This window comes from Lepidochelys kempii, chromosome 1, assembly GCF_965140265.1.
Source record: "Lepidochelys kempii isolate rLepKem1 chromosome 1, rLepKem1.hap2, whole genome shotgun sequence".
NCBI classification, from domain to species: domain Eukaryota; kingdom Metazoa; phylum Chordata; order Testudines; family Cheloniidae; genus Lepidochelys; species Lepidochelys kempii.
The window spans coordinates 221477197-221503457 of NC_133256.1; the positions used below are offsets into that span (position 1 = coordinate 221477197).

Sequence of the window (26261 nt, forward strand, 5' to 3'; positions counted from 1 at the left end):
GACTCAGGCAACCCTTAGATGGAATCAGCTGATGCTAATTGACCTCAGGTAACTCCCTCTGGGGTGATCCTAATTAATTCTCTGGTAACCCCTTCTCAGCTCAACCTGATTGAGCTGTAGTTACCCCCCTTCAGTTGATAGGAGGAGGGCCTTTTAAGCTTCTAAGACTGTTTTCTACCCCCCGAGCCTTCCTTGAAGATGTCTGTCCTGAGTTTATCACACCTGCTAATGCCTCTTGGAAGCTTTAGTAGCATCTTTTCATTAATAAAGCTATTATTTATTCCATACCTTCACTTCTAGACAAGAGACAATGAGCTAATTGTCTTGGACATTCTGCTAGTTGAAATTAATCAGAATGTAAGCAACACAGAAATGAGACAAAATTGTGGAAAGGAAAAGATGAGTAGGACACTGCACACTGCTAAACTTCATCTGGGTATGTAAACAAAAATCATAGTTTTTAAGAAAAAAATATGACTTCTCACTGCCCATCTAATAATTCCATTACAAGACATCAACATGTCAAAATAGCTCCGGATTCCTTTGCACTGAAAAATAGGTTATTCTTAAATATAGTCTGTGTGTGTCCTTCCCTGGCAGTTAGCAATTACATGTTGCCATTTTAAACTCTAGTTTAGACCCAAATATTATACCCAAGGCTGTCAAGGGATACACGTTCAGTATGAACTGTTAGAGACCCTTCTAAACTGCAGGATTACTTGACACACAGCTTTTTATTGATTTTTTTTGTTTATAAAGAGAAGTAAGGGGGGGAAGCTAATATGATATGGAGATGTTCACAGGAAGATCACTAGATTGAATTCAGCTCAGGTGAAATTCATTGGTCTATCTCAAATTAGGTATTGAGCTCTGTCCAATTTCAAGTTCAAAAGGGAAAACAACACAAAAACCATCACCATCCTTGCTAGTCATTTACACTGAGAAGACAAGGGTTGACTGAGCATGGAGATTTAACTTCCCCTCACCTTTTGAAGTTGTCCCTCCAACATGAGACTATTTCAGATGGTACATCCAAGAGAGTCACATACACACAGAGGAATGGGAATGACAATAAAGAACCCTGTGCTTTCAGAGGAGATAAGAGATATATACCCAACAATGCCTTCTGGGATCTCTCCACCAGAAAGGAATGGAGCCTCCTGTGGGCAACTCTCTTCACTCTCACCAGGGACCACAACTGAACCAACATCTATGACCCACAGTAATGAAAGCAGCTGATTGAGATAACATCATCAGATATGGACCCCTGATCATCAGCCATCACCAGAAAGAGATCATCTACTGACCCAACATGCAGAGCAGACTCTCTGTGTCAATACTGTGGTTATAACCCTGATTTTCAAGGGCCAAGGAAGTCCTAGGCATCTATATATGGAAAGAATTGTCACAACCCTTTAAATACTCTTAACCACCAAAGGCAGATTAAATACAGGCCAATGGTTGCATAGACTGCTTGTATCAAGAGATGGATTTTTGCACTGATGCCAGACACATCCTCCCTTTAAAGCAATCATCACCCTTTTCTCCGAAAAGGGGTCATTGTTAAACTGTACCAGCAAAGGAGCCAGGACCATTGGTCCAGCATGAAAGGAGTCAAAGGAGCCAGGACCATTGGTCCACCCCCAAACCAGCCAGCTTTGCAACAGGGAGTTTCATGCGGAGAGAGGACTCCACCCTCCACCTGCTCCGCTGAGAAACCCCAGGCCGCTTGCCCCTCAGATGCAGTTTTTGCTGGGGTAGTCACTGCGGGGCTGGAAGACGGCAGCGGTGTAATGGGTGCTGAAGTTGGTGCTCTTTTCGGGACAGGTGCAGTAGAGGAGGCCACACCCCAGAACCAGCAGGGCCACGGCAGCTAGGGTGACCAGATGTCCCGATTTTATAGGGAGAGTCCCGATTTTGGGGGCTTTTTCTTATATAGGCACCTATTACTCCCCACCCCATCCCGATTTTTCACACTTTCTATCTGGTCACCCAAGCTGCAGCCCAGCCTACGTAGAGGGAGGCCGTCAGCTTCCTCTTATGAGCTTCGGACACCAGTGCATTGTAGGAGTCCCGGATGATGGTGTTGGATGGACCAGCAGACAGGGATGAGGCAGGGGATGCTGGAGATGCAAAGACGGCTCTGGAGACAATCATGATGTGTGCTTTGGAGCCTTCGTCCTCCATGCAGTTGGTGCACTTGGTGCCCACAACACTCACCAGCAACGCCAGCACCGACAGCAGCACTGAGATGACCATGAGGGCGTGGGCGGCCTGCAGGTCTTGGGGCAGCACCAGCCTGGAGTTGTCGACCTTGCACTGCATCTGGCCTGTGCTCTGCACGATGCAGTTCATCCACAGCCCCTCCCAGATGATCTGTGCCACCACGATGTTGTTGCCGATGAAGGCCATCACCTTCCACATGGGCAGGGTGCCTGAGATGACGGACCCCAGCCATCCCAGCACTGAGAGCACCATGCCCAAGACCAATAACAGGCAGCCTGCCCAAGTCCCCCATCACTACCAAGTCCTGTGTTTTGGATGATTTTGTTAGTTGTTTTAAAAAAGTCTCATCCACCTCTTCTTCCTGATTGCATGGTCTATAGTAGACCCCTATCACGACATCACCCTTGCTTTTTACCCCTTTTATCCTTTAACCAGAGATTTTCTACAGGTCTGCCACGAGACTTCCATCTCAACCTCAGTCCGAGTGTGTACATCATTGATATACAAAGCAACACCTCCCCCTTTTTTCTCTGCCTGTCGCTCCTGAACAAGCTGTACCCTTCTATACCAATATTCCAGTTACATGAATTATTCCCGAAATTTCTGTAATTCCAGCTATGTCATATTTCTGATTATTCACTAGTATTTCTAGTTCTTGCTGTTTATTCCACATACTTCTTGCATTAGTATACAAACAGCTAAGATGTTTATTAGATTTCCCCTCTATAATCCCTCGTCTCTCCTTTGTCCATGCTGCGATTTCCCATGTCACCCCCCCTCCCCAAATTCTGACTCTACACCCAGGTCCCCATGTTTTTGGACTTATCTGTGAGCTTTTTGTCTCCTGCCAAATCATCCTTTTATTTTGGCATCACATTGCAATCATTTTGGTCAAAAGAGTAGCCAGTTTTAAAAATATGTAATGAGCGTTGCCATACTGAAAAAGACCAAGGTCATACAGTTCAATAGCTTGTTTTATAGTTGATGTTTCAGAGGAAGGTGAAACAAACTCATAATGTATCCAGCTGCTATTACTGCATGGACCTAATAATGCTAATTCTCTCTGCCCCCTGCTGGTGATCAGCTGATGGACTTGCAATTTTTATCCTAACTAGTACAACAGGTGTCATTGTTAGTCATGGGAGCAAATCTCTTTTCAGATGTATTAGTCTTAATATTGTTTGGCAATGTAAAGGTTAATTATATTCTACATCTAAAATATCTCCTTATAGCTATTGTAAATACCTTGTGGGGCGGGTTTTTGTTTTTTGGGGTTTTTTTTGAGTTTCCTCTTGTTCTCATAATAACCCACTGCTCCCTCCCCTCACATGTTTCTGATCTTGGTCTTGATGCTGTAGCCAGATCTGCATCTGCTTTTGCCCATTAGTGAGTAGAAGATGGGAGGTGATTTTACTGCTGCGGACAGCACTGGTGACACTAATACTGGAATACAGTGTACAGTTCTGCTGTCCAGATTTTTAAACAGAAAGTTAAAAAACTGGAGAGGTGCAAGAAGAGTCACAAAAATGATTTAAGGGCTGAAGTAAATGCCAAGAACCAATGGCTGGAAGTTAAAGCCAGACAAATTCAATTTAGAAATAAGGCACAAATTTTAACAGTGGTCATGGAACAAACCGCCAAGGAAAGTGGTGATTATCCATCTCTGAGTCTTCAAATCAAGACTAGATGCCTTTCTGGAAGACAAATTATTTGGCTCAATTCAGGGGTAACTGGGTGAAATGCAATGGCCTGTGTTATACAAAAAATCAAACTAGATGATCTAATGGTCCCTTCTAGCTTTAGATTGATAGATTTTATAAACTGAAATAAGGGTGATGCAAAATATTTTTTGGAAGTTTTCCTGCTCCCATGAGCCTCCACTCTTCACTAGTTTCTGCGAGATTACAGCTTAGTTGGGAAAGTGGAATCAGTCTGAAAAGGGACAGATGAAGCACACAGCCCTACACATTCCCATACACATATCCATTACAAACAAAATATTAGAATACTTATGAAGTGTTAAGGCAAGCTTAGAGCTAATGAGCGTCTTTCCATTCACTTCAGTGAGTTTTGATTCAGGCCCTGAGTGCACAGTGGAAAAGCATGCACTGAACATTTAGATTGATTGAAGCACCATACTGATTCTGACAATCACTACATATGAATAAAAACATAGTAACAATCACTCCTTCTTAAAAATTAGAGACGTGAGCAGTCAGTCTCTCTCTTTTGGGACACCCCTACAGAGTATACAGTTTGGAATACCACAGAGGTATTTAGCTAGAGAGTAATCAGTTACAGCCATCTATCATATTGCAAATAAAATGATTCAAAGAAAAAAGTTCCAAACAGGCACCTTTGGGCATTTCACTCATCCCAAGCAATCCCTTAGCTGTTGCTGCACAACACAGAACATAGCTGACTTCTGAGAGGCATTCACAGGCAACCACTTTTGAATAGATGTCTTTGCTTTGCCATTTTTTTCTCTGTTTTTAAAGGGAAGAGCCATTGTTTCCTATGGGTGTTTAGTGCCAGCTTCAAATAAACTGTCTTATTTATTGTAAGCACCGTTTTTCCCCAGTAACATTGATTTTTTTTGGTCCAGTGAAATTATAAATATTTTTAGCTTAAATATAAATAATACTGTGAATGAGCTGTCTGATTATTCTAAAAATAGTTTCTCTGTTCTAAACCATTCACTGGATTGAGAAAGAGAGAGAGAGAAAGAGAGAAAGAAAGAGAGAGAAAGAGAGAAAGAAAGAAACTGTGTGTCTGTCTGCAGGAGACAGGGCACCTCAGCTGTGTTGCTTGCTTTTGTTTGATAGAAGAGGGTTATTTCTGAGATACCAGTGGCTTATCTGGAAGTGTATTTACCATACTTCAGCACGGTCTCTCTTCAGAATGTGGTTCAGAAGTCACTAAAGAAAACCACACACTGTTAAGACTAAACATTCTTGAGTAAGCTTCAGTTATGGCAAGTTCAACTGCACAGGCTGTCGAGAGTGCTGTTACTGACATTTTCCAAATAAAGAAAGCAAACAAGTTACTTCAGGAAGAAAATCACATCTATATGATTTATAATAGTGGGAGTTAGTCCATCAAGGCAGGATGAACCCAGTGAACCAGGAGTAACAGGCCACCCATGGACTTCAGCTTTGCCTCCAATGCCTTAGCTCATTCTACCTGGTCCACAACAACTGGTGTGGACCGGCTTTTTTAGTACTGTGCAGGCTTCCAGCAATGCATCAGCCAGGTCTCTGAGTTTCAATATGGGTTCATATTAATAGGGAAAAATATAGGGATCCTATTTACAGCCTTCTGGCAGCAGGTAGGTAGAAAAAAACCCCACCCCTCCAAAATCAATGTTTGCTTTACTGAGGGCCTCCTTAGGTGTACATTGGAAACAATTCCGTCTGTCTGCCACAGTTAAGTCACCCTGCAGCCTGGTGTGCCAGCCAGTAGTAGACAGCGGTCCAGAATCAACAGATTGCTGCTGTTGAGCAGTACCAGACCACATGGCCAAAAAGGGATGGAAAATGTTAGATGTGACACAGCGCCTGATGAATGATGATAATGAACAAAAAGCATAACGGGGGCAAATGGGCATCTCAGCTCCTTTTCTTCCAAATTGTGACACGGCATAGCCGCTGGCACCACTAATGTAAGGGCTATTTTTAGCAGTCTGGACTCCTCCTATCCAGTATAAGCCAACCCCCAACTTCCTTCTTTCCACCATTGACTCCCAGCTCAAAGGAGTGCACATTATTTACATCGTGGGCCTGATTCTCCACTGCCTTGCACTTTGTGTAGTCACACTGGAGGTCTCACTTTATATCCACTTGACACACTAGCATGTGAAGTGGTGAGAAACCAGGCTCTGTGCACTTGATCATAGAACATACGGATATGCAGCTTTCTCGCTATCACTCCTACTTTTGTGCATGCCTGGACACATGCACATACGTATTTTACTACTAGGTTCCTCCAAGTTCAATGATTTTTGTTTTACTACAGAGATTTCTCTTGAAATTCTTATTAAAAATCAAATCATTCGATTTCTCCAGCTCACTTCATGCTAACTGATGAGACTCAAAACTTCCATATTCCAAATCCATTCCATTCTATATGCTAATAGATGAGCACTGTTCCAGGCCGCCACTGGAACATTTATGCTTTATTAATTTTTGGTGATCACCCTGCCTCACCTAGTGTTATACCAGGAAGATATCTAAAAGCCAAGTGAATTTAACCACTTGAGAGTGCCATAACCTTCCACTACTGCATGGTCTGAGGTGCTATTCGGAACTAGAAATTATACATACAAATACAGAGCAATTGGATCTGCACAGGTGCTGGGCAATGTAGACTGGAGTACAGCACCAGCAAGCTCCAGTTGTTCCTGAAAGCTATTTCTTGAAAACAAAAGAAAAGAAAAGCTTATGTACTCCCTAAAAGCATTCGCCGCCAATCCTATGACCACATCTGTGGTGGGCAGACCTTTCAGTCCTACTGAAGTCAATGGGACTCCAGATGGGTGCAAGGTTCGCCCACAGAGATCTGATTGCAGTGCACCACCAAAGACGATTCCTACAGCACAGATGTGCTGTGTTGCTTACTATCAGTCTACTAGGGCTGCAAATGGTTATTGCGTCCTTTGCTCAACACCTGCAGTGCACAGAACCATTGACTACCCCAGCCCAGTCTTCTGCTAGAGCTGCTATTCAAAAACAACACGCACTTTGGGGTTTGACCTTCTATACGCTTGCCAGTTCTTCCAGGGCTTTGTTTACACACTTGGCACTCACGTCAATGAGCCACACTGAAGCAAGCCGTTAAAGTGTTCTTTCTCCTGAAAAATATTACAGGGCTTTGTTGCAACTCTTCAGAATACTATCTCACCACACCCAACCTGCTCACTAAAAATAATCAGTGCATTGTAATCTGGATTTCTCAGGTAGTGATTCTATCCCTACCAGAGTGTGAAATGGATTTTTCCACATAATTTACTGTTTTTCTATAATTCACGAAACCTCTTTTTGCCGTGCATAAATGGTCACCTCTTGTTTATACATCGCTATGGCGCATAACTCCTAATGGACCAAAAAAAAAAAGGACAAAGCTTACATTTACTCACTACATCCACATACGGTGTACAAAAAAATAATATCCTGCAGCCCCCGTCCCCTGCCAAAATTTTGATGGGGGGAAAAGGTTTTCTTAAAAGGTTTATGTGTTTATACCTGTCTTAATGATACTCATTATCAAGTTATTTCACTCTACACTCATTTGGTATGACTATGAATAAACCCAAACAGACGATAGAGAAGGAGGAGTGTTGCAAGCATACTATTCATGCGGGTGGCAGCCTTAAAAACTCCATTTTGTTTACTTCTCTGGCAGACAGCCTGAAAATGCTGCTTATCAATAGTATTTGACTGAGTAAGCACCACAGTGTGTTCTCAAAACACCATTTCAACCTCAAAACACTCTTGTGAGGTACAGTGGATAATTTATGCATTTTTTACAGATAGGTAAACTGAGTCACAAAATGGTTTGAAGCAGCCACACATTGACTCACTGGCAGAGTGACGCTGGAACAAAACCTCAGGCTCCTGGAACTCTAATCCCCCTGTATTAGACAGCACAGTCTCCCAGTTAGATTGCGTGGTTAGCTGAATGCCATAAAGCCTCTGATGTAAATATACACATTCTTCCTGTCTTTAAACGTGTGGGTACCTTGTGAGTAGCTGTGACACTGGATTAGAATCAACAATATTATTTATGGTTGAGATGATTTCGCCATGGCAATCCAAAAAGGGAAAAAGAAGCTAGCAGTGCATATTTAGGAACATAAGAATTGCCATACTGGATCAGACTCAAGATCCATCTAGTCCAATATCCTGTGTCTGACAGTGGCCAGAAACAGATGCAAAAGAAAATAAAAATATAACTTCTGTTCAAGAGACTACATAAGCACACTAACCTCTTCTCCACCACAAGCCCAGGGGACATTAGGTCATAAGACTGAGGCAAAGTCAGGAGGGTTTTAATCACATGTAGACACCAATCAAAATGGAAGCCAGAAATCTGAGTTTTCTGGGTGGATGTGAAGGAGGAAAACAACAATGCAGAGTTTAATCCCATGATCCAAATACACCTCCAGGTAATGGTTATGAGGGAGATTCAAAACAAGAAGCAATTCTGGATGGCAGAAATATGGCAATCGTAGCTGGGCCAGAATACCTAGAGAGGAGTTTGTGAGATTTTGCTCCCATCAATCCTGAACTAGAATCTTAAACTTGATTCGGGCCAGAACTAGAGCTGGTCTGGAAACCGTATATCTTTCCATGGAAAATTTAAACTATTTGTCCAAAAAAAAAAAAAAAAAGAAGATTTTCAACCTAAAACTAAAAGTTTTCAGCCAAAAAGTTTTCAATGAAAACTCAACATTTTCCCTGGAGAGCACACACTTTTTACAAAGTAATTTATTTAATTGACACCTCAGTTTTCTATCCAAAAGCAATTCTAACCAGTCTTACTCTTAACCCAAATCCTGAACAATAGACTGGATGAACACAGACCCAAACCCTGCCTCCTCAGCCAATTTCTAATAAATTAACATTATAGAGGTGACAGATGCATGTAGACCATCATGGAATCATTAAAAGAAGCCTTGGAAATCAATTCCTTTTCAATCTTATTTGAATGACTTCTCTCTTCCCATTTAATAAAATGGAACCATCTTCTGCTGGTGAAAGTGACTGTTACATAGAAGCTCATCTTTTTGGTCTCTCTGTTCCCTCTCCGCCCAAGTGACTACTATGATCTCTTTCTGATCTGCCTCAGAATTTCCCCTTGCTGACCATGACCACCATTTTGTTTTCTTTTATCCCACTTTCCCACTCATCTCTCCTTTTGTAATCTCCATTCAATCAACCTTTCTTACTTCATCAGCTCTCCCCTGCCACACACTGCTTTAGGTTGGAGGCAGCTAATTAGAGAGAAGCTCACCTGCAGGGGACAGGCGGGGCTTTTCCAAAACACAGGAAATTGGAAGCAGAGAAGGTAGCAGGCAGAAGTCTGCAGTCACTCCCTGGGAGAAGGGAGGAGTGTTTGGGTGGCTGCAAAGATGAGTTGCCTAAAGTTACTACCCGGGAGGAGGCAGTGAAGAGACTGGCAACCCCAGAGAAGTGGGGAGGGCCAGGAGGTATGGAAGTGGCTCAGGGAAAGGCAGCAAGGTGCAGGAAATGGGCCTTGGCTGCTGTGTAGAGGGTCCCTGAGCTGGAACCTGGAGTAAAGGTGGATCTGGGTTTTCCTGCCAGCCACTGCTGGAGTGGCCCTGTGAGGCAGTGAACCAGAAGATCGACTCAGACTGCTGGAAAGTAGGAACCTTGATACACTTCCCCCAGAAGGGGAAACCACAACAGTGACCTACCCAGCTGAGTTACGAAGAGGCCGCTGCAGTTCCCAGAGTGAGAGAAGGGCTGCAGAGGAGAAACTGAGAGGATGTAACCACTGGAAGGGGCATTGGCCTGACCAAGCTAATCCCCAGAATGGCCAGGAGGTAGTGCCGTCCAGCGGTGAGTAGAGCAACCCCACCACAGAAGTCCATGAGCTAATCTCACTTCCTCCATATTAAATGCATCCTTTCATCACTTGGCTCTCTCTCTTTCCATTTCTAAACAACTTTATTTCTCTTTGTTTATTTAGTCTTATGCTTCCAATGCCTGCTGACTGTAACAAAGTTATGACACAAAGGACTACTAGTAAGAAACTGACATTAATTTTCTGGCCCAACCCACATGACTGGGATCAGTATCCACTGAAACATGCTCAGGTATCGTCTCCCTAATTTCAATGGTAAAAGGTCACTAATCAGTTCATATATACTTACAGAGATGACATTTCCAGCTCCAGTATCTGTCTGGAAATTCACTTTGTTTCTGTATCACCAGCAGTGGTTTTTGCCCTCCACCTCTATGTTCATTAAATGTACTTCTTTGGAGTTTGTCATGACAGCAGTACAACTGCAAAATGGTTGCTTTCACTGAAAGCATGACAGTGCATATCTTGGGCTGGCCACCTTTTGCATAGTCTTGGTATTACCTCCACTTCTATTGCAAAATCTGGACTCTGCAGTTTGTTTACCTTTGTATTCTCCTTTTGTACCCCAGTGCACATTTTTAATTGGATACACTTCATTTCTTTCATTACATGATAGCACTTTCATTTGGGAAGCAGTTGTTTTCACTTGCCCTGCTAATATCTACAACTGTCTGTGAAGTCAAGCCCATATCAGGGCTGATTTTTGTCTTGGTTACCAATTACATCATACACAAACGATTCAGGAGTCCATCTGACAGCTGTTCAAATTCACATGGCTTAGCTTTATCACATAGGCCTGAAACAAATGGTCAATGGTCTCACCTGGCAGCTAGTTTCATGTGAAGAAATTGTCCCTTTCCCAAGAGAAAGTCTTTGTGACTCTCTGTATTCTTCACTTTTCTGAATGGATTGGTCTAGTAGTTTGCAGTCCCCTTTGTGTTCCTACTGGAATATATTGTAGATATCCAACACCACTGGGCCTGCCACTTGTATCATTGTGGAAGGTTTCACCGCCTATGGTTTCTCTGCAATGCCACTTGCTTAAGGGAACATTTGAAAGCAGAGCTGAGCTTTCAGACTCTCAAAGGGCAAGACAAATGTTTGGGGTGTTTTTAGTGTTGTAAATTGTATTTTATTTTACCATTAGGAATAACATTCATGGTGTTGGAGTAAATGATCTCCATGGTTAGCAACATTCTCAATTTTGCTTCAGTATTTCATTGAACAGCATTTCTTAATTTGGAATATTTCAGCCAGTCAAAGTGCAGAGTTGTATAGTTACTGATACATAACTGCACAGATTATTTCCCTTTTCCATTGATTTCCTCACAGATCTTTTTTTGATTGTAGGGGCCTGTTTTGCATAATCACTAAATAGTTATTTATTGTTAGATGCACAGTCTGGGAATCCCTGTACTCTGATTGGCTAAAACTGGACATCAGCCCACAAAAGCACAGCAGTCTAGATGTAGCATCTATTTCCATGCAAGTAAATTGTTACATCTATGTAATCATACTGCGAGTATGCAAAACTTTCTACTCTGGTCACTCTACTCTGGTTGGTTCCTTGAATTTTGCCAGCAATCAAGATATTGCCTCAGTGCCTCAACCTCTTCAGCTGAGATAGAAGAAAATGTATATGAGACAGAAAGCAGGGAAGCAATGAAAATGGGTCTGTGAAGTTTCTGAAAGGGAAAATTATTTTAAAAAAAGCAGAAGGGCGGGACGCTCCTCTTATTTCAAAAGATTTCTCTCCTTTATACGTTCTTCTCCCTAAAATAATGCTCAGATCTTTTGACCAAATTCTGATGACCTTACTGAAACCAAATAGCACCTTAATCCACAAGAGCAGATCAGTGAATCAGAACTGCTCCATTGTAAAGACAAGTATGTTACAGCTGTTCTGGGGAGACTAGCCCTGCTGGCCTGTTGAGAGGGAACGGGAGGAGGCAAAGGGTATAACAGATAGGAATGGAATGAAATGGTGGAAAAGTAGAAAGGGAGATGACAGAAAGAGAGGAAAGAATGGCCCAAATCAGACTGTTTTTATAAACAATTTATCTTTCAGTGGTTTGACAGCCCAGCAAAATGATTACTGTGTATATTTATAATCTATATTATCGCTGTTTATGGCCTTGATAAGGCAAGCTGCTCCATGCATGAGCAGTCAGTGGGGCTCTGGGTTCTGTCCCTGAAGTCAGTGGGGCTCTGGGTTCTGTCCACATGGAACAACTTGTAGGACTGGGGCCTACAGTGGTTGTTGAAAGACAGTGGCATCCCTACTAATGTATGTCACATCCACATTAACCTCTTGAGTGATCCTACAGTATAGTTTCCATTTCACAAAAACATGTGGGTGGCCCTGAAGTTCAGCATATCATCCTTAGTCCGGAGGAAACCCTGGATACGCTCCACCTTCCCATAACACAGCTGTCTACCACCCTAATCAACTACTCACCATGTTAATGACCACTATTAAATGTTAATTAATGATGTGTGTTTGATGTTTAACCTTTGTTCATGATTAGATTTGCAAGTATATCTGCAGTCTGCATAATCTAAAGAAATAGCAAAATGGCATTTCTCTATTGAACCCAAATGCCAAGTGCTCTGCTAAGGTCATTAGAAATCTCATGTTAACTAATCCTGCCAAATTTTACAAGACAGTTACCACAAATATTTTCTTCTCTGTTTGGTCATATCATCTCTAGACATTTCTCTTGTGTTTTGATGTGAACTACAAATATGTAAGGCTTGGACTTCCTACTGTGAAGAATCCCTTCCATAAACAGGATCGTCAATAATATTTGGGCACTCTGTGTGCAGTACTTGTTTTTCACATTTTTGTCTTATCTGTGTCTGAGCTGTCTAATCACTGGCCACTTCACTATTCAAGAGGTCTGCGTCTTCAAATAATCTGAAAGATTGGGAAAAATGATTAATAGAGGATTGCCTGGTTTTTACAGGAACTGGTGAGACTTGTGCACTCTGTTTAAAGGCGGGGTGACTGCACTTCTTGATACATGGGCTGCCCAGTGAATCCAGAGGTATCAGTAAATCACTTCCAGTTAAGATTACAGAGATTTACACTTGAAACAGGACTAAAATCCCTCTGTTTCCCAGCTGTATCATGGTGCAGTGGAGTGCATGTGTGAGAAAGAGGCACACACTCCTGAATAATGCTAAAAACCATCAATCTCTTCAAGAAGTTAAAGCTCCGAAATAAGGAAAATCTGCACCTCAAGCTTCACTTTGCACTCACATCAATCAGAAGTAACTTCACAGCTAGTAACATCAGTGTAAGCTCAGAAGTAAGTCACTGGAAGCCAATACTAAGGTAAAACTGGCACAAGATCAGAACCAAGTTCTTATTCTCTGTGGGCCAATTCCTTGATCCACTGAAGTTAATAGCATAGTGATACAGGCAGACAGCCCTAACTTTCTGCAGCGTGCCATTCTCTGTCAGATGAGCCACTGATCCAAGCCAGTCTTTCGAGGATGATTTTATCAAGAGTCTTGTGCTTTTTGGTGTTTTTCTTAAAGCCCCATCTCCTGGAATCTCATGAAAATCTTTTAACCAAAAAAGTAAGTTTCCTTTCATTGTTACACATGAAAACATGAATCCAAAAAGGTTCAAATACCAGAAGACAAAAAGAAGCAGCCCACAGTTATTAAATCTCGTGATTTTTTAGGCCAATTTCATTATTTTGGAATGCCTGGGGTTGGTAATACTGCCAACCTTATAGAGAGGGCATTAGTATGATGGAGGCATACCAAAAGATAGCAAGGGCATCCCAGACTGAAGAGATGGGCAAAAACACAGTAGGGAAGGAGACAGGTGTTATTTGGACTTGAAGTACCAATAGTAATTAAAGAGAAGAAGTGAAGTGAATTCACTAATAATGCAGAATGAGAGAAGGGGAGGGAACTAATAATGTGGCAGCTCTTTCAGGTTTTAACTTGAAAAAAAACCCTTTCCTTTTAATTTCTTTTTACATTCACAGTGTTTTCTATTGCAGAATTGCGTTACATTTGTCATATTTTAATGGGATTTTATACCTGAAATTTCCCACTTCTTCTTGCTAATCAACTGTAAAAATGTCACAAGAATGAATGGAGAGAATGATTTTTATACCGCCGACAGCTCAAGGCTGAATGACAGATGGTGCCTTGCCTGTCTGATATGACTTCTCTATGCTAGATAAAAATGCTTGCAGTCAATATTTGGTGGTCTGGATGCTATTCTGTGGGATTTGAAGTGATGCTGTGTAACACTTAACTTGCCTGGAAATAAGTGCTAGTTCTGTCTTCATAGTAATGAAGATATTTCTAATCCAAACAGCATTGGAGGAAAATGCACTGAGTTCTTCTGCAATTCTTATGCAATTACTCAAACTTCGCCAATGAAATCATTATTGGTGTTTGCTTGTAGGTGCATTTCTTGGTCTCCTTTGTATGACACAGGTGTTCAGAATTGGAGAGGCGCCTGAAATGCTGAAATCAAGAGGAAAGAGAGGTCACAAACCAGAGCACAATTCAGACTGTAGTTTATCATTGCATAGTGAGATTATCTACAGACTCTCCAGGCTGCTTCTCCAGCTGTCTATGATACCACTTGGACCCTCTGGCTCAGCTACTCCTTCCTCTTCTACTTGAATCCTCCCCTACCACCACACCACCTTCGCCTGACACAGAGAAATGCATTCACCCAGACTCTCATCAGCCATTCCCAATGGATCTCACTCAGAGCTGCAAGAACCATCCAAGGCAGAGAAAAGACAAAGTGAGACTGTCATGTGCCAGAGGGAACTACTAAAATTACAGCCTGTTCCCCATACAGTGGAGCTTTCCCCACAGCACTGAGGGAATAGAACCAGCTAACGAGCTCCATAATAGAGAGCGACTGACCAGGCAGGTTTCCAGAGGCCACGATGCTGATATTGCTTGAGAGGGATTCCTGTTGGAACAGCTGCTGGGATTCCCCTTATGTATTGTGCAGACGCCTTGAACCCAACCCTTAATAAGTCAGGAAATCATAATTCAAAGAGGTAAGGGGATCGTTTGTGATGCTGGATGGAGAAGGGCAGAATGCTGAGGAAAGGCCTCAGTGGAATTTGTGGAAGAAGATCAAAGTCTGTTTCCTTAACTGATGGGAATGGCTACAGCCTTCATCACTGGATACTTGCCAGCCACCAGGAAGTGTGAGCTCTGGCAGGAACTCTTGTGCTTTGGGGGCTTCAGAATTATTGTGAGCTTTGGATCCCAGAACAAAGTTCTTTCCTGATGCAGCTTGATCAAGTTAAGGCAGCTCCACAGAAATGTATCCTGTGTGGGGAAAGGGAAAAGGAGAGGACAGCTGAGACTACAGTGGGTATGAAGCCATTGTACAGTGAAATCGCCTGCAAGTGCGGATGAGGATTGGGCCGTTATCCTTTATATTCCCTGGGCTTGAGATGGGGGCTGCACTGTACTACACCTCGAACACCATCCAGTACAACTAATGGGGATGGACCGATTTCTCTCTCAAGTTACCCCAGAACTTGATAATGGAACTGCCCTTTACCCTTCATACCCTCCCACTCTGCAGGGTACATGTAGCCACACAACAGATACTTGTTACTACAGAACATTTCCTAGGAGAGTGCAGGAAAACAAGGATATTTCCATTGCCCATCACATCAGTGCTTGGGAAGGAAGATATTCTATTACACCTCAAATATCCCCCAGAACAGGGGCTGGGGACACACCGAATTACCCTTGAGGTTAACCCTAAGACTGATCCCAAGCCCTGGAAACTGGGCTGCGCTGTATTGACCTTCCCTCCTGCTCAGCTCAATATCAACACACAGACCTGATGAAGAAGGAAACCTCCACAGGCCGCTTACCAGGTGCAACACTTGTATGTTGTAAGGACACAATGACACTGTTGATGCCAGGAATCCTTAGGATGTGGCTCACCCTCTGTTGCGATTTTCCTACAAATATGCAAAACAAAGGACATGTATACACACTTTGAGTTGGGGGCATGATTCCAAGCTTGAGGAGACACACCCATGCTAGCTCCAACTGAGCTAGGGCACTGAAACTGCAGCAGTGTGCGTGGTGGGAGGGGCTAGTCACCCTGAGTACGTGTCTGTGGTCTCAGCAGTACGTACCTGGGGTGGCTAACACCTCCCACCCCACACGCTGCTGCAGCTACATTCTATTTTTGGTGCTCTAGCTCAATGAGAGCTAATGTGTGTATGTCTCCTCGAGCTGGGAATCGCACCCCCAGATTGAGGTGCAGATGTGCCTACACAGATACCAGGTAGGGATCCCACAAATTGACACAGTTGGAAATGAATGGCCCAAATATGATCAATCTCCAGTCAGGAAGAAAGAGAGACCAGCAGGCCCATTCCTAAGGTGTCAACACCTCTCAGATCAGGCTGGGGAAGCAGAACCTTGATGGGCCACTGAGTATCTCCAGTCCGGTCTTCCATTTGTGGAGGCAGCATCATAAAGCCTTGGGCCTGGTCTCTAGCCTCCCTTCACTGCTTTGAAAGTAAGCCACAAGAATTTACTCATCACACAAGCCGCACTGTGAGGACTGGGGAGCTGTATTGTGTCTCCAGCTCTGAGAAGGAAACACCTCAGGGAGAGAGGGTGAGGTCACTTTCTTCATTTTCCAAGAAACCCCTCCCCAGGCCCAGTCAGTTCCCTTGGTTCTGGTGAAATAACAAGAATTGGGGGACTTACTCCCAACTGCCATGGAGTGCTCCTCTTCCCAGTACAAGAGAAATATCGGGAGTCTGCGACATATGGCAATATGCCCAGGTAGGGCCTGAGCTTCCCAGCGCAGTCCTAGGGTCTCTGACTTTGCCATTGTTTCTCAGATCAGTAATTGCAACACAGAGCAGAGCCTGGTAGTCTGAAACAAAGTAGGGGGCTGGTCACAGACTAGAGCACAGATCACACTGGATCCTTTTGAAACCCAGAGAAATCCCATTGAGATGCTACAGGCCTTTTGCCTTCCGCACCTCCTTCTCTCTCTCCCACGTAAGGAAGCCTCTTCATCCCTGCCATAACCAAGACATTTCGCTATGCTCTGCCAGTGCCCTGTTCCCCCTGAGACAGCCCTGACATTCTCCGCTTCCTCCCCATCTGCTCCTAGTCTCACTCTCCTCAGTTCTCACACCTCTGCATTCCAGTCAGGCTGCTGCTCCACCTTTATGCTGCCCCAGGGCCAGCAGCGGAAGCATATGGGCACAAAGGAGAGTCTCCCTGCTCTCAGTTCCTGTAGCTGGCACCACAGGAACTCCTGGCGGACGGAAGGAGTGACTGCCATAAAAGTCCAGCTCAGGTGCTGCAGAATGGAGCATGCTCAGCAATTCCATGGGGAGACTTGCTGAAACTCAAAGATAATAGGCTGAGGGAAACTCAGCCATGGGTGTTTAACATTAAACTATTAAGTCCATATTGAAGCACCTATTTGTATGTAAGTGTCCTGGTTTTCAAGAGAGCTGAGCATCCATCAACTCCTGTTGAAGTCACATGGATCCTGCACATATTGTCTAGAAGAAATACAGATAAGACATCCTAAGCTACATAACTAAATAAAATGCTAACCAGGCAAAGGTGGTCATTAAAAAAGGCAGGAGGTGTGGGCGGAGGGAGGGGGGACCTCACAGGCCTAGACCAATATCGGTAGAGAATAGCTCTAATAATGTTTCCAATAGCTTTTTAAAGTGATGAAGGGTGGGCCCAAGCGGATGGACTTCCATGCCATAGGGGCCATCACAGCAAAGGATCGCTCACCCATCAAACTAAGCTGCAATAATGGGACCCCTAAAGGGCACGCAAGTGCATCCGAGCAGAGATTCCCAAGACTCAAGGAGGAAGTCTCAAAACAGCCAGGTTCCTCCTAATTAAGAACTAGAACAGGCCTATTAGACACAGCCTGCAGGGACAATACAGAGCCTCACCCCTTGAAGGGAGCCCTGGGAGATATATCTTCCTGGACTCCCTGACTTGCCCACTATTTTTCACATGCTTGCTTTTGGGGTATATCCTGCCCTTGCATGCTTGAGCCAGCTCAAATGGAGAAGCAGGCCCATGGCACAGGGACTATACAAACATGGGTGAACAGCTCCTTTTCCCCTATGGGCCTGGAAGAACCTGTCCCTAGAACATCCATCAAAGAATGCGAGTCTGTTTCATGTTTTTCCATCTGAGAACCTTGAGCAGTTGTTTTTGGAATTCCCTATTTGTAATTATTAATAAATAATTGCTTAGCATTCTATGGAGCTAATGAACCTAGGTTTTGAAACCAAAAAAATTCCTAAATTGAGAGGGAGGATGAAAGTCATTATTTTGTATAAATTTAGACTCATCAACCAACTCTAGGTGTTTAGGGTACAATCTCTTTCTTAAAAGTGCATAGCGAGAAGCAACAATAGCTGTATGATAAAAAAAATACAGAAAGTCCTATTTTATTAGCCATTTCCCCCTCAGGCAGGATCATAGAAACAGTTGTTTTCACTAACAAAATAAAAAGTGATCATTTAAAGTCTTTCTGAATAGCACTTTCCCCTCAATATTATAATATGATATGAGCAGCTACTTTGACATAATATGTAAAAGGATAGCTATGGAAATTCCAATATTAATAGGCCAAGATAAAAATAAAATATGCTAAGAAATGATTAAAAGCTTGGAATGTGTCTTAGGGTATAAAGGATGAATTTTGCTCATGGTTCAAACAATCCCAGTAACCCTGGGGTTTTCAAACTTCATTGCAGTGCAGTCCCCTTAGGGCAACAAATTACTACATGACCCCCGGGAGAGAGGGAGCTGGAGCCCAGCCCTGCCACCCCAGGTTGGGAGAGATGGGGGCCGGAGCCCAAGCCCGCTGCCATGGGTAGTGGTGGAACTAGGGCTTCAGCTTCAGCCTTGGGTCCCGGGAAGTCTAATGCTGGCCCTGGCAACTCCATTAAAATGGGGTTGCGACCGACTGTGGGGTCCCACCCCACAGTTTGTGAACTGCTGCCTTAATCCTTGTGATTGGGGTGTATGTGGTGGAACTCCATGCAATCCTTGAATAGGCTGTTGAAAAGGGGAGGTTGGAGGAGCGAACAGGATGGGCATTTGTGGTGGGAAGGACATTAACATCACTCTGACTCTAGGCTGCAGTGTCTTTCTCTGGTTCCCCCTTTGTGATGGGGCTCTTCTTTAAAAGGTAGTCTCTGGTGCAGCCCAAAGACTCTCTTTGGAGAGAGCTATGCCAGGGAAGCGCCACTACAGCCACAGTACTAGGAGGGCTTGAACACATGATGGCATTCTGGCCCCACTGAGGTCACTAACAAAAAACTCACATGATTTCAGTAGAGCCAGCAGTCCACCCAGAGCCTCCCAATGTGGATAGTCCTGGCCCCCAGCTGATGCCTTGGGATCCATGTGGAACCCTGGGGATCTGTACAGTTTGGGAGTCAGGCCAAGAAACTGTACTGAGGGGGTGCAGAAGGGGAAATCCCTCCTCTCCCAACAATATTAACAGAGAGAAATCACTGCAAGGAGAATGTTGTATAGATTTTCTCCTCCTTAGTCCCTTCCTTTGGGTTTGCCACATGAGAGGGTGATGTTGATCTTTGTTAATAATTCTGTTGACGATGCGTGAGCCAGAATAGAATCCAGCTCACTCTGTCTGAGCTCTGCAGGAGTAAAAAGCAGTAAAATATTTATGTCTTCAAAGTCAGCAGGGAACAGATCTGCTAGGTTAGATGCAGCCATTTTATTAAAAGTCATTTTTCCTAGAAGAGCAACCACATTAGAGAGACAGCTAGACCATTTTTGTAATAAGAAAGAAACCTGTTTAGGTCTCCAATTGTGTCCTATTTGAAGGAAAACAGCACCTATTTTGCTCAGCACATCAAGGAAAAGTCCACAAAGTCAGAATCAGTTCTCATCATGAGTAATCTATGAAATCTATTTTTAAGTTTTTAATTGACATTTCCGAGCCTAGTGCTGCAGGCAGCTGTAATGAAGTCATTTATGACACTGGCAGAACCAAATGAAAAACCAGATGTAAAAATGTAAACCAGATTCCAACTTGCTTTAATAATGGTTAACCATCAAGAAAAGTAATATTTAAACAAAACTTTTTCATTTAAAAACATTTCTTTTGAACTGTTAAACTAAGCAGGTTGGAAACTGGTTTGCTACATCTCTTCCGTATGAAGATTGTGTAAATTTAAAGATAAGTTATAAATACTGGTCGTGTTAAATCAATGGAACAAAAATTTGGCCTTAGATCTTCAACAGACAAAACAACCATTGTTTGGGTCCTTGCTAAACTGGATGTACTGTAACATTGCTAAGCTGTCCCCCTAACTTACATTGTGTCATTTGAGATACTGTGGGAGAATTTGTTTAAGAAAAGTTTTACAATGTTCAGAAAAATGTACATGCATTTGGTGATTATATATGTAGGCAAGTTAATGTTGATCCTGGCTGCAGTTATTAGTGCTCTTTAGAAGCTATACATATCACTAGAGAATTGTATGATTACTTGTGCTTTGTAAACTTTCTCACCTGCTATCTCTCACATTAGTCATTGCTGATAGCAGAGTTTCAGTTACATAGTGACATGGAAAGTTATTCTGTCCTTAGCCATTAGACTTTTTTGTTCCTGGGGAGATGAACTGGTCATGCATCAACTGTGACACAATATCAGGATCACTTTACCTGGCAGACATCAGTATCCATTTCTCTTTCAAGCAGATCAAGGTTTTTAAATCACATATAACTACTAAAAAAGAAGAATGTGTCCATCATCATAACATAGCACTATTTTTATGTATCACGAGCAAGCTGTCCATGCAATACTCCTCCAAACAAGCTCCCAGCACCAACATTTTCAATGTCAATGGACCAAATTTAGTCTTGCTGCAATAGGATACAACTCCCATTGAAGCCAATTTGACCCATTCTGCCTCATAATCCATTGAATACACAAGAGCATTTCTGCTCTCATTTACACCTCTGTGACACTGATTAACTCAATGGGGGACACTGTGGTTTAATTAAGAGGGAGGTTTGATCCAAGAAGTTGTTTGCAGACAATGTTCAATCAGCCTATCTACAAACTTTACAGATTTGGTCATATGCAACAAACGACATATGTGTAAGAGAACCTCACAATAGTATTTGTCTGGTGAGACAGTTAATCAGGATGGGATACATAACTAACTGCCGTACTTCATGTTTTTTCTACATGCACTTTCTATCATCATCATGCTCATTACTAGGATGGAATTGTTCATATGGCTTGTGAAACTGGCTCCTTTTGGAATGTCAATGTTTTTGAGGTTGTGAATGGGATTTCCAATCTTGTAGCAGAGAATGCTGCAGAGCTGGCATCAGTTACAGCATACTGGAGGAGCAGAAGCTTATTTCAACAAGAAAGTGCAAGCATATCCCCATTGTTATTGTTAGTGAAACATTTATATTGCAATAGTGCCTGGAGGCCTCAACCAGGTGGGGGCCTGATTATGCTAGCCACGATACCAATGACAGTTCCTGCTCCAAAGAGCTTAACATAGGGCCTGATCTTCAAAGGACCTCAACCCAGCCTCTCTTTTTCCCCTCTCCTCCAAATATATTTACATCCACAAAAAACTTTCCACGTTTAACTGTAGGTTCAAGTGCTAAGCACTTAGGGGTAAAATCCTGGCTCCACTGAACTCAATGGTAAAACTTTCATTGACACCTGGATTTCACTGTAAAAGGTCTCAATATGCCAGTTGTGGGCACAATCAGCTGGTAAAAGGTCTATGTGCTGGCATTTATGAAATTATGTCCACAAAAACAGAGCTTCTCATATCACAGTGACAGGCAGCTGTCATAGGGTGTGGCTGCCCCACAGCGCCCCCTGCTGGTGGAGGATAACGTAGCCAGCAATCCCTGCCTTGGATTTCCTCAGATTTCCTCCCTGAGGTTAGTTTTCTCAGCTTTCCAGACACTGGCCTTTGCTGGAGATGTGGCTAAGCCCTCCAGCCAAGTTACAGACAAACATAACCCCTTTTGGGATAGCAAACTTCTCAAACAAATAAAAAGGTTCTTCTGCCCTTCAGGATTTCTCTGCAACCCACCCTCTGAGCCCAGTTCACAGCCCCTTTCTGGGATACCTTTAAGACTCTTTTTCTCTGCTCTAGGCTGCCTGCTCCGTGTGGTTCCAGACTGAACTCACTCAGTTCTTTTATTAGATCCAGGTTTCCATTAAGGTATCACCTGACCTTCTTTAGTCCTGTGACCTCAGGCTGGGAAGCAACTAATTAATTATTGTCAGGTGTACCTGGCCCCATCTCTCCTTAAAGGGGATAGTGACACTGTGATGACAATCTTACAAAAAACTATATAGGCAGACAGCCGGATAGGATTTTTTAAAAAATTACTTGATAGTTGGCCTTATTTGGTCGTGGCATGGCACTCTGGAAACCTCGCTGAGAGTGAAATCAGAAAACACAAATCTTTGCTTTTCATTTGTTCAGAAGCTCTGCAGCCATTATTATTGAAGGGAGGTGCAGAGGGGTACGATATGGCCCTTTATATGTGTGGGGAGAAGGGGAAAAATTTTAATAACTCTAGGAAAAGGTAGGGAGAGTCACTGACTTGGGATTTGAAGGCAAACTACAGATAAAGTTAACACTGGAAGCTTGGAACAAATATGAGAAAAAAATTATAGCAAACAATTATCAATGAAATGCTCAGAAACGTTCATTATAAAACTTTTTCTTACCTTTTTACTAGGATTAACTGTCAAACTGTTTAAAAATACGATTGGAAAAAAATGGAATAGCACAAGTGTTTATTCATTCATGCTTCCTTTGTGTATCAGATTTAATCACGAAGGACAATGGAAAGAATCTAAAAGATGCTGGTTTTATAAGTTAGTCAGAAATGTGAAAAATTATAGACTATGTAAACGAATATGAATCTCTGACGCATATTAAAATAGCTATAATTTTACAGGCATTACGTAAGACATTAAAAAATACAGATACCATATCTATCACAGGAAATGATTCTTCTGAAAAATTATGCAGCAAGTTTAAAATACCCACCCTGGAACAGACAAGATCAAAAGAAAAAATGAATCATCTCTATTTTGGGTGCCAAATACCACAATGTCACTAGCACCTTCAGCTGAGCATTAGTGCTCCCAGGAAGCTACTGTACGCTTTTATAAAGTCCTGCTAGTGATTCTTCCCATAGACATGTAGTAATCATAAAAACATATCATGTGTATATGTGGCAAATGGTATGAAACAAGACTGACCTTTAGCGCCACATATTAGTGAGACGGTGAGGGCATTTTATTTATTTATTTTTAGATACTGCATCATCATGACAAATGAACTGGTTAGGTAATGTCTACAACAAAAAGTCTACACATCCCCTTCCTTTAGCTAATGAAGTATACACACTCTAAGGGCAAACTCAGATTTGGTGTATGTGGGTGCAACTCCATTGACTTGAATGAAGTTATACCGTGTCTGATTATGGCTTAAAATCTATATTCAATAGTGCTGGCAATTTTCGTGTCATCTGTGCTCTAGCTTTATTACTGTACAGGCCCCTCTTTCTTGGAGCCTTAGACCAATACTCCTGTCCTAATCAAAGGAGAGGAAACATTATTAAACCTATTCCTATAAGTGCACTGAATACTAAAGGCTATAATTATACACTGGGAAAAATGCCTCCCAGACTGTGTAATATTCTATAAACCTATAAACCATACTGAATTCCTGATGAAAAAAAGAATGCTGAAGTCATTATAATTTTCTGATCAATTTTCATTACTGCCATGCTGTCCTCTTCCTTCTTAAAGACTTTAAAGGCCTACTTTTCATTTACACTAAAGCCACTTGACACTGCTCTAGCAGCATAAAGTGGCCGTAAAGTGGGAGTAAGTTTTTCTTGCGCCCACTTTAAGGACACTTTATAGTCTCATGGTGCATCTACCCTAGTAAAAGAGGTGTATTTTTCAGCATGTGTTAGCTAGTGTGGACAAAGTGGTTGACAGTTTTCATGTTAGCAGGTCAAACTGAACACCAGGGGGAGCTTAGGGTGGTACAAAGGAGCAGTAAAGTACGTGAGAATCAGGACATCAAAGTCTCAAAACAATTAACATTATCTTCATCCTCTGAAAGTAACCAACATGTTCTCTCTGTTTGGAATTGCTTCAAAAAACAGTGATGAAATCTAAATGCCACGCTAAACTCCCAGAGCAGAACTATATTCAAACTTTTTCTCCTTGTTACTGTACTGGGAGATAGCAGACAGAATGCCTGTGGAAAATATAATCTTGTCTGGAGGTGACCTTTCGCTAGAGGATTCTATATGTAAGATCCAGTAGCTGATCGAGAAATTTGTATTGGGATCCTGGGTGGGGTGCAGGATGCACATAAACTTTATGTAAATGACTATGAAAATTATCTGAGTTTAAGTAGCACAGCATGATATCTAAGACTAATTAGTGCAAAGATTAATTAAATTAATGCACTACAATTTCATTAGTGTGCTGTTTACTTCCTCTTTTTAGATCATTAATGAAGGTGTTAAATAAGAATTGGCCTAACACTGATCCCCTGCAGTACCCAACTAGACACACTCCAGTTTAACATTACCCTTTGCTTATGGTCGTTTAGCCAGTTTTCATTACACATGAGAGCGTTCTTAATACTTACAATGTGTAACAAGTATTACCGATTATTAGCAATAAAAATGATAAACAAATCAATGTTTAAAGATGGAAACTCACTGACATGGAAATTTTAGTTCCCTGTGCCACTCTCAAGAGTCAGGTTAACATCCTGTTTTTCAATGGTTGATTGCCAAAATTCCTGTGCATAACCATCTGCAATATTAAAAATATAAGAGTTTTGGCCTGACCATAGAAGTGTACATTGTATCAAGATGACAGCAGTTTCTCAAAGAGGCAGACCAAGTTCCACCCAGCAGGCCTTTAATCTATTTTATGTTTACACAGAACTTGCTATTCTTCAGTACGTCAGAACAAAAAAAGGATTGTAATCTCCCATGCCTAGAGTTGGCAAAAAAACAAAAATGAAATGCCCCTATAGACCACTCTGTTCTACTGCAGTTACGCAGAAGTGATGAAAAATAATAATTTAAAAAAAACCATACAGCAGATGGGGGTTTACTATAGTTACATGCTGCAGAGTTTGCATGTTGGGTGGCTCTTTTTCTGCAAGATAACGTGGTTTCTCCCCCAAGACTTGGGGTTTTGAATGCAATCCAAATCCTCAATCTGATTTTACATGACTGTGGTCTAATTCTGATTTGTATTTGTCACCACTTTCAGCAGCAGACATTAATTCAGCAGTTTTGCTTGGAGACTGGAGAGGGAGATTAAAAGGACTAAATCTGTCAAAGGTAAAAGTACCTGCAGCTGTCTGAGATAATCACAATATTCAAGTGTTGAGATTAAATAGCAGATGATGGTTACAACTGATGGAAAGAGCATACAGTGGTTGCCAGTGAAATCTCTGCATTGTAAACTTCTCCAACAAACACTTCATCGCTTTCTTCCATTCTGCCTGGAAAAAGTGCCCTCCTGGAACTAATTAGTAAGGTCACTACCCTTTCAAATCCCTCATTAAGACCCACCTCTGCTGCAATACCTGCTGTACCTACAAGACTCCATGCCACTAACGTTTTGTTACTTTGGGTAAAATCAGGAATGAATGTAATTTGTGCACATCACCAGTCTATGTAACCATATGATGTTCTTACAGTTACCTTCATCCCTTCTTCCCTCCTATTGTTTGTTATGCTCACTTTTTGCATCTTGCTTCTAATTAGAATGTAAACTCTTTGGGACTGGGACCATGTTTCTAAAGCAATGGGCCTCTGATCCTGATTGGAGCCATTGTAACATCTACCGTACAAATAAATAATAATCCATTTACAACTCTGTAGGGTAAAACTAATATGTTAAGTGCACCTGGAAAGAGCCTATGCAGATCATGAGGACAGGTGAAATGTGCTGTCTGTGAGAAATGGCACTAAAAAAGTAAGCAGCTGTACTTTGTATAACTGTACTTTCCAAACGATTAAGTTGTAGCCCCATGGGATCGAAGTTGGAGCTAACAAATACATGAATTACTATGTCCGGGGAGCCATATGCAAAGATGAAGATTGTAAACTGTTGACCTGGGGGGCAGGGATCAGCGTTCATGTCGCGTTCCCCATCAGTACCAGCTTGGCCTGGGCAAGCGAATAATCTAACCAGCGGACCAAACTGGGTGATGAATCCTGGTCGCAAGACACGTTGTGAATACGCTAAGAAGACTGTTGACTTGGCACAGGTGGTAAAATGTGCTCCAATCACTGATACTATTGAATCCTTCTGATGGCTCAGAAAACAC

General features: G+C 42.3%; 1 pseudogene; it reads right to left on the reverse strand.

Moving 5' to 3' along the window:
- Window positions 1–1736: 1736 nt before the first annotated feature.
- LOC140907725 (claudin-4-like) lies at window positions 1737–26071 on the reverse strand (annotated as a pseudogene).
- Between the last annotated feature and the right edge of the window lie 190 nt (window positions 26072–26261).